At 36.5% G+C, this 9,786-nt stretch overlaps 1 pseudogene; it reads right to left on the bottom strand.

Annotated features, from left to right (window-relative positions):
* Positions 1-3,471: 3,471 nt before the first annotated feature.
* LOC113201466 (cyclin-dependent kinase 4 pseudogene) lies at positions 3,472-4,322 on the bottom strand (annotated as a pseudogene).
* Positions 4,323-9,786: the final 5,464 nt, after the last annotated feature.

The raw sequence follows: 9,786 nt of genomic DNA, 5'->3' as shown, positions 1-9,786 counted from the left end.
TATTCTTCTTTTCCAGTTTTTCAAATTATGGCCAAATATATATAACATAAAATTTACCATCTTAACCATTTTAAGTGTCCAGTTCAGTGGTATTAAATACACTCATAATGTGCAACAATTCATCTTCATAATGCTGATTATCTGGTAGATCCCAAACTCTATACCTTTGAAACAAAAATACCACTTTCTTCCTCTATCCATGTTATGCTTTAGATATGAGGCTTCCTCCAAATCTCAAGTGTGAGACAATGCAAGAAAGTTCAGGTGTAAAATGATTGGGTTATAAGAGTTTTAAACTAATCAGCACATTGCTCTCTGATAGGGATTAAATAGGTGGTAACTATAGGCAAATAGGGTGTGGCTGGAAGAGATGGTTCATTGGGGTGTGCCTTTGAGGTAAATATTTTGTCCCTGGTAAGTGGAGAACTCCCTCTCTCTCCCTCCCTTCATCTATCTGTCTGTCTGTCTCTCTCCTTCCAAGTGTGATATCCTGAGAAGCTTCCTTCTACCACACTCTTCAACCATGATGTTTCATTCTCATTTTGAGCCCCAAGGAATAGAGTCTGCCCTCTACAGACTAAGACCTGTGATTGCCAAATTTTTCTTCTCTAAAATTGTTCTTGTCAAGTCTTTTGGTTATAGTGATGAAAAAGCTGACTAAAACAGTTATCATTTCCCTTCCTTGACAACCACCATTACATATGATTCTTACCCCATGTGTGGGGAAACAATAAGTATTTGTTTTGTTTGTGATTGGCTCATTTCTCTTAGCACAATATCTTTAAGGTTCATTTATGGTACAGTATATATCAGAATTTCCTTCCTTTTCAAGGTTTAGTAATGTTCTATGATCCATTATATGTGCATATATATAGATATACATATGTATATGTGTATGTATACACACATTTACCCATTTTGCTTATCAGTTACATTTATCCATTTTGCTTATCAGTTCATCAATTGATGTACACTTGGGTGACTTCCACATTTCAGCTATTCTGAATAATGCTATTTTGCACATGGTTATACAAATGTCATTAAGATCCAGCTTAAATTGGAGGGTTGAGGGACTATATATTCTGGAAGTGGAATTACTGGATTATATAGTAATTCTATTTTTGTGTTTTAGAGGAACAACCATAGTAGCTGTACCATTTTACATTCCTACCAATAGAGCAACAATGTTCCAACTTGTCTACATTCATGTTAACACTTGTTATTGTCTTGGTTTTGATACTAGTCATTCTAATGTACATGAGAGGGTATCTCATTAGAATTTTGATTTGTCTTTCCCTAATAATTAGTGGTATTGAGCATCTTTACTGACCATTTGTATATCTTTTCCAGAGAAATATGTATTCAAGTCTTTAGCCCATCCTAAAAATTATTGTTGAGTTTTAGTTCTCTATCTACACTAGATATTAGTACTATATCAGATATATGATTCAAAATATATTCTCCCATTCTGCAAGTTACCTTCTTACCTTATTGATATTATTCTTTGTTGCATAATTTTAAAAAATTTCCTGACATCCAATTTGCTTTTTTTTTTTCTTATATTGTTGTGCTTTTGGTGTCATATCCAAGAAATCATTGCCAAATTCAATGTCATGAAATTTTGCCCTGTGTTTTTTAAAAGCATAATAGCTTTAGGCCTCTGATCCATTTTTGTTTGTTTGTTTGTTTGTTTTTTGGTACCAAGGGTTGAACTCAGGAGCACTTAACCATCCAGCCTTTTTTGTATTTTATTTAGAGACAGCACTGAGTTGCTCAGAGCTTCACTGTTGCTAAGGCTGGCTTTGATCTATTGATCTTCCTATCTCAGATTTTGGAGCTGCTGGATCTTGCTAAGTTGCTTAGGGGTTCACCAATTGGCTGAGACTTGCCTTGGACTAGAGATCCTTCTGCCCCAGACTCCTGAGCTGCTAAGATTATAGGTGCGCAAGCCTGTGCCTGGCCTTGTGTTAATTTTTAATATGGTTACTATGTAAGGGTCCAGCCTCCTGCTTCATTTGTATGGATATCCAGTTTTTCTAGCACCAGTAATAGAAAATTCTGTCCATTTCCCATTAAATGTCTTTACAATCTTCTCAAAACACATGATCATATATGCAAGAGTTTATTTCTGGGCTCTCTATTTTATTGCATGTGTTATATTTATGCTAGTACCACATTGCTTTGATTACCGCAGCTTTATAGTAAGTTTTGAAATAAGGAAATTGAATCCTCCAACTTCCTTCCTCTTTTTCAATATCTTTTGGTAACTTAGGGTCCCTGTTCCACCTGAATTTATAGATGCTATTTTCTATTTCAGCAAAAATAAAATGTTCTCAGGATTTTGATAGGGATTTATTAAATCAGTAGATCATTTGGGGTAGTACTGACATCTTAATATTAAGTCTTTCTATCTATAAACATATTTATGTCTTCTTAATTCTTTGAAAATGTTCTGTACTTTTAGTGTAAAAGTCTTTGATTTCCTTGATTAAAATTCATTGTATATTTATTCTTTATGGTATTATAAATGGAATTGGTTTTTTAATTTCCTTTTCAGGGTCTTCAGTTTTGCACAGAAATGCAACAGTTTTTAAGTGATAACTTTGTATTCTGCAATCTTGCTGAGTTCATTTATTGGTTTTAAGAGTTTTGGTGGAAACTTAGGGGTTTTCTACAAGATCTCTGAATCCAGATCATTTTACTTCTTCCTTTCCAATTTGGATGCCTTTTATTTCTTTTCTTGCCTAATTGCTCTGGATAGAACTTCCAGCATTAAGTTGAATAGAAGTGGCAAAAAATGGGCATTCTTGCCTTTTCCCAGATCTTTTTTCTTCTTTTTTTTTTTATTAGAGAGAGAGAATTTTTTTAATATTCATTTTTTAGTTTTCGGTGGACACAACATCTTTTATTTTTTTGTGGTGCTGAGGATCAAACCCAGCACCCTGCGCATGCCAGGCGAGCATGCTACTGCTTAAGGCACATCCCCAGCCCTTTCCTGGATCTTATAAGGAAGAAAAGTCATCAATCTTTAATCACTGAGTATGAGGTTCACTGTGAACTTTTAATATATATAGTTTTCAGTATAATGAAGTAATTTCTTTCTTGTTTTAGTTTGCTGAATGTTTTTATCATAAAAGGCTGATGATGTGTGACCATAATTATTTGTTTTGTTTTGTTTTCCTGTGTAACAATGGACTACAAAATCAAAGTACAGAGGTGGAGGAGAGATATACCTCTTAGTGTAGAGAATTAGGGGGCCAGTAGAAGGACACGCCTCACAAGAGGGGGTGGAGAATGTCATTAATACATCAAAATATTCTCTGAAAAGTCCCCACAGCTTCAGAGAGGAAGGCAGAGGTTGCCTTCTCTGTGGAGTCCTCTCTACTTAAGTGTCCCAAAGAAGGAAAATGGTAGCTTTTCTTCCTTCTGTGACAACAGCCACTCCATAGCCCATTCAGATCATTTTCTTCCTTAGGTAACTAGAGTGCTGGGGGCTAAGAGGGCAGAGATTCATTTGGGTGAGTTAAAAGTCAGCATTTCCAGCAGCAGCTAAGCACCAGACTTCTGAGTCCATGGCAAGACCAAATGGACCAGGCAAGGAGACCCTCTGTGGGGAAAGGATCTTAAGGGCCAGTCATCCTCCAGAGGCAGCGCAATCAGGTCAAATATTTTACCCCACTGGTCAGTTTCAGGGTATCCACAGAAGACTGGCCTTCAATAAAACAGCTCTGCAAGGAGACAGCCAACACTCCACATGTCCACAGGGGTTGCATATGTAGAGAGCAAAAGAACTTTGGCAGTGCAGTAGGAGAGTGTCATAGCCACAAGTGTGAGGGCCATCTGGTAGCTATAAATTCTGACCAGGTCTAAGTCAGCCAGCTTGAGTAGCCCAGCACTTGTCACCAGGATGTTCTTTGGCTTTAGGAGTTGGTAAATGATGTCATTGGCCTCAAGAAAATCTAGGCCTCTTAAAAACTGGTGCATCAGCCAAAAAGCCTGGTGGAGATGCCTTGTCTAGATAGGTCCTTAGGTCTTGGATCTACATGATCAAACACTAGGGTCACCTAAATTTTCACTTCTGGGAAGTGGCAGAGATGCCGATCTGCCATACAATACTGGGATGTTTAAAAACCTCCAGTCACTTCAGTATGGCCACCTCATGAAGTGTGCTCAAGTCGCCTCCAGCTCCACCTCCACTAGGGACTCTCACTGTCTTGAAAGTCACAAAGTGTGTGATTCCCACTGTTGGGATCACATGCCTTGTACATCCCATAGGCACCAACACAAGTTTCAGCCCCTGGCACATAAGGAGAGGCAGCCATTCTCAGATCAGAGGAGAAATGTCTTTTGGGGTCTGTTACCCATTTTTATATTGAATGGTTTGGTTTTTCTACCATTCAGCTATGTGAGTTAATGGTGTATTTTAGGTATTACTCCTGTATTTTCTCCCATTCTGTAGCTTGCCTATTCAATTTGTTAATTGTTTCCTTTGCTGTACATAAGCTTTTTAGTAAAATATATTCGAAGTTGTCTATTTTTTTCTTTCTTGCCTATGATTTTTGGCGTCATATGCAAAAAAAAAAAAAAAAACATTGCCAAGATGAACATCAAAGAGGTTTTCCCTTTTTCCCAAAGAGTTTTATGGTTTCATATTTTACATTTAGGACTTTAATCCATGTCCTTAACTTTTGTATATGTTATAAGACAAGGACCCAATTTCATTTTTTTTTTTTGCATTTGGATATCCAGTCTTCCCAACATTTTTTTGGAGAAACCTTCCTTTTCTCATTGTACATTCAAAGGTTAGTTGACTTTATATGCCTGTGTTTACTTCTGGACTCTCTCTTCTGTTCCATTGGTCTTTATGTCTGTTTTTATGCCAGTAGGTATTCCATTACAGAGTTTTTAAAATTTAAATTCCCTCTTGAACTCAATAAACAATATCACATAGTACGTTTTCTTAAAGAACCACAACAGGAATTTTTCTTTAGCCTCATTATTAGGAAAAGACATAGTGTGCCAAAGTAACTGGTTTATTCTTATCTTATGGTCACTATGAATATTTCATCAAAATGTGTTTCCTTCTTTTCTCTGACTGCTGTGGAGCTCAATGCCAAATATTTGGCCTGGCTCTAGCCACAGTGAAATAAATTATGTATCATTAACCAGGCTTTTCCTTAGCTTCATACTGTTTCACTTTTCTCTTTGGCCTGCTCTTAACTGATGCCATCTTTCATTGTAGGTTTTTAGCCTGCATTATTATATCAGTATTTTTCTGTAAAGGCAGTGTCATCACAAAGAAAAGGGTGACTTCTTTAAAGGAAAGATTCTATGAAATTATTTTTAGAAAATACAGCCTTGTTTTTGATGTGGGAAAGAATGTGGGAAAGAAAAAAACGAGTAGTGTGATTAAAAAAGGAGAAATGTTTTATCCCTCTTGAACATGAGCCATAATGTGAGTTGTTTATTGTTTGAAAAGATGTGTTGGAGGGTTGGAGGTGGCGGCTTAAAGTCAGCTGGTGCCCTAAATCACTGATCATCAATTCTGTTACCTTAGAGTACAAGGGGAATGTATATGTTTAATGTATATTTTTAAAAATTTAATATGTAATATAACCTGTAACATGATTTATGGCCGGCCTAACATTCTCTTTCCAGGTGAGAAAGAATCTCAATTGGAACTTCTTTGGGGAGGTAGGGGCAAGACTAAGGGTTAATAGAAGAGTGCCAGTTATTGTTGCACTTCCACATTTTATAATTTTAACCAATCTAAATTCAGAATCTGGTAATAAGTGGGGCTGAAATTTATTCCCAATATTCTGTTCTACCCAGCACTTATCTACCTTAAATAACTTTATTTATGTTACTATATTATCCAGTTACATATCAAAACCATAAAAATATATGACCCTGAATTTTTTATGTATCAATGTTCAGTAGGAAGAAAGGACAAAGTAATTATCTGAAATCATTTTAGCTTTTTGACAGTCCTGTCCACAGAAATAGAAATCACAAATTGCAGGCCACAAAGGTAATTTTAAATTTTCTCATATCCTTCTTAAAAGTAAATAGAAGCAGGCAAAAATAATCTTAATGATGTATTTTTATTTTACCCATCATACCCAAAATATTTAGATTTCAGCTTGAAACCAATATAAAACTATTAATGAGATACTTGTAGTCATTCTGATTGTTCTACTTTTTAATACCTGGTGTGTATTTTACATTTATAGCACATCTCAATTCAGACTCTATACATGTCAAGTATTCCATAGCCATGTGAAGCTAGTGGCCACCACAGAGGACTTCACAGTTCTAGATCACTATTCTACCCCTGCCCAGGTAGTACATCCCCTGCCATCTAGCCATATTTCTTTTTTTCACTGATCTACACTGTTCCTTAACGCGGTCCACTTTAATTGACAACTTTGCATACTCAGATCACTGTTTTATCTTTCACCCTAATTCTGATTTAGCTACATGATTTCATTGTTTATGTATATAAGCAACTCATGTCCTGAATTTCTCAGTTCCTTGATCTTTTCAGTTCAAAGGAATTTCTTCTCTCTTTGGCTTCAGTTATTCTCTCTTACGACCATACTATACACTGTTTAAGTGAATTCATTTTACCTTGAAGTCTTATACGTTTGATATAATTCTCCTGGACCACAGTCTTCCATGATTTCAACTTAATTAATCCCCAATCCTTGTTCCTCATCCACATTGAAGCCACAGTCCCTCTAGCCCTCCATTTCCTCTTGTCAGACTGTTTCTTCTGTCTGACCACATTTACTGAGCATAGATGGCTAGGTTGGAGGATGGTCTAAGGGACTGAAGTCATGCAGAACAAAAATTGCCTCTAGTATAAGGAGCTTTGCGGCCTTCTCTTTGTTTCCTCTTGTAGTACAGCTGTAATAGACCTGTCCCACACCATGCTACTTGAAAGGTGCTCACACACATCTGTGTGCTAGGAATAGGTCTATTACTGGTACTCAGGAATGAGGTCCCTGGTCCAGGTTCTTGGCATCTCTAACAAAGAATTGAGTAATACGCATAGGAGAAGCAGCCATGGCATAGATTTTTTTGAAAATGAAAGTACAGTCTGGGAGAGTCCAGTGGGTAGAACTAGCAAAGTAGCTCAAGGGCCCATGAAGTGGAGCTTGCTTTTATTGAGTGTGCTAGTGCTCCCCCTTCTCCCCTGAGTGGATCTGGGGTTGATTGACAGCTGAATTTGACATGATTTCTTTTCTATTGTGCCTGTGTAAACCTTTTATTTCACCCCCAGAGAATGCACAGAAGGAGAGCAACTGTGATGTTAATGATATGTTAACTAGCTAGCAGCAAATTAACTTTAGGTGCCCAAGATCAAGTGGAGGCTTTCTCTTTAGTATCTTGTATTTCCCTTGTAGTCATCTAGCTTCCCCCCTTTAACTACAAAATGTCCCAATTTCCCCTTACAGGGGTTTCAGGTGGAGTGTTAGGTGAGGCTGAGTGACCCCAAGGGTAATACCCTACCCTGCAAATTTTCTGTTCCTTCCCTATGCTCTATCTTCTGCTTAACAGGTCCATTTAGTTTCAAACTTCATCACCACCAAATGCCTCTGATACCCTTCTTGGGTGATTCATCAGCTTCTAGGATTTGAGGTAATGTTCATCATGCTAGCTCCAGCACCAACACTTTCAATCCTGTCTTATCTCTTAAAGCTCACATATGTCTGGTCTCTGACTTGATTTCTCTAATTGTTATGGTCTTCTTTCTGCTTCTCTTACATTTCTTCCTTGCTAATGTCTATACTACTAAACTCAGCAAATAGAAAATTGGAGATTCCTTGGAAAGCTGGAAATGGAACCACCATTTGACCCAGCTATTCCTCTTCTCGGTCTATACCCAAAAGACCTAAAAAGAGCATACTACAAGGACACAGCCACATCAATGTTTATAGCAGCACAATTCACAATAGCTAGACTATGGAACCAACCTAGATGCCCTTCAATATATGAATGGATAAAAAAAAAATGTGGCATTTATACACAATGGAATATTACTCAGCACTAAAAAATAACAAGATCATGGCATTTGCAGGGAAATGAATATCATTAGAGCAGATTATGCTAAGTGAAGTTAGCCAATCCCTAAAAAACAAATGCTGAATGTCTTCTCTGATATAAGGGGGGTGACTCAAAATGGGATAGGGAGGAAGAGCATGAGAAGAAGATTACCACTAAATAGGAAAGAGAGGTGGGAAGGAAAAGGAGGGAGAAGGGGAATTGCACAGAAGATGGAAGAAGACCCTCATTATTATACAGAATACATGTATGATGTTGTGAGGAGAAAAAAAAAGAAATGTGTCACATTAGATTGGGTAGAGAGATGTAATGGGAGGGGAGGGGAGGGGAGAGGAAGGGGGGACAGGAAGGGCCACAGCATAAAATAGACTTTATTATTTCTGTATGTATATAGGTGACTTTATGACCAATGTGATTCTTCAACCTGTACAATCAGAAAAATGAGAAATTATACCCCATTTGATTAAAAAAAAAGAAAATTGGGAGTTAGCCTCTAACAGCATAATCCTTTCTCCTCACCTATCTAATCACTCATTAAACTGGCAATCTTACTTCAGAAATTTCTCCCTTGTTCTCTGTGTTCATAGTCAGTACCTTAGTTCAGACTCTGACTTTTAGACTGTTACAAATGGCATTAGTATTTATTGTCCTAGGTCCTGACTGCACACTACCTGCCAAGCTGCTATTATGGAATTCTGTAAATTATTGAGCTGATCATCTTTTCCTCATGCTTAAAACATTTTATCAGTTATCTATTGCCTATACTAAGGTTTCCCCATGCATTATTATAGATGAGAATGACTTTAGAAATGAAATGAACAATGATTTTCAATATGCAAAAGAAAACAAATGTAGCAAAGAGCCACACCCACGATTAAATTTGGAAAAGTGTCCCTTTGCTGCATTTTTCAGAAAGACTATGCCAAAAATGTCTATGACCAATTAGAAATAACCTATTGTTGCTTCAGAAAGAGCAGAGAGGCAGAGATCCTGGTATCAATGAATGGAGCTACAGAAAGTTGAGATCAGGGTGCATGAACCTATTTTTTTCTGAAAATAATATAAATTTGTAGATCTTTTATATTTCTGTAATTTAAAAGAAAATGATGACTCCTTTCCAAATGGGCTGCTAGGAACTAAAGGGAGCAGTGTAATTTGGATCCATGGGATGCAGATGTTGAAGCAATCCAGGCCCGTCTTCATGAGATCAACTGTTCTGAGCAAGGGTTGTGAGCCACATTTGTACAATGTTATACTTTAATTTTTTTCTCAATTCTTTTTTAGTAAACATTGAAATTATTTTATCTTCTCGTAGTCTGACATTATTTCAAGTTTTGCTTATTCTTTCAAAATATTTTTGATAAACAGCTATTTTAAATTTAGTAGAAGAGGAAAATACAGATTCTTAAAATTTAGAATGATTATATCTCTCTGCACAATCTTTCAAACTTTTTGCCTGAATAAATTGATTTTGTTTTCATGGACTGAATTGTCAAAATGGTCTCAGTGATTGTGAAAGCAGACAACATTCAGTTTAGAGGACTTAACTTGGCATAATTATTTTTTTATCAAAATATCCAAATAAGAAATCTTTTCAAATAAGAAATTAAAGTCTAAGTATATATCCTTTAAGTAGCTAAAACTTAATCCATTTTCTATATTACAAGATTACAAAGATTGGGTCAAATGCAAAGTTTTTTCTATATTTTAAAGGTTTAT

This window comes from Urocitellus parryii, chromosome 14 (genome assembly GCF_045843805.1).
Source record: "Urocitellus parryii isolate mUroPar1 chromosome 14, mUroPar1.hap1, whole genome shotgun sequence".
Lineage (NCBI taxonomy): Eukaryota > Metazoa > Chordata > Mammalia > Rodentia > Sciuridae > Urocitellus > Urocitellus parryii.
The sequence above is the reverse complement of the archived record's forward strand: the minus strand, read 5'-3'. Positions and strand labels throughout refer to the sequence as shown.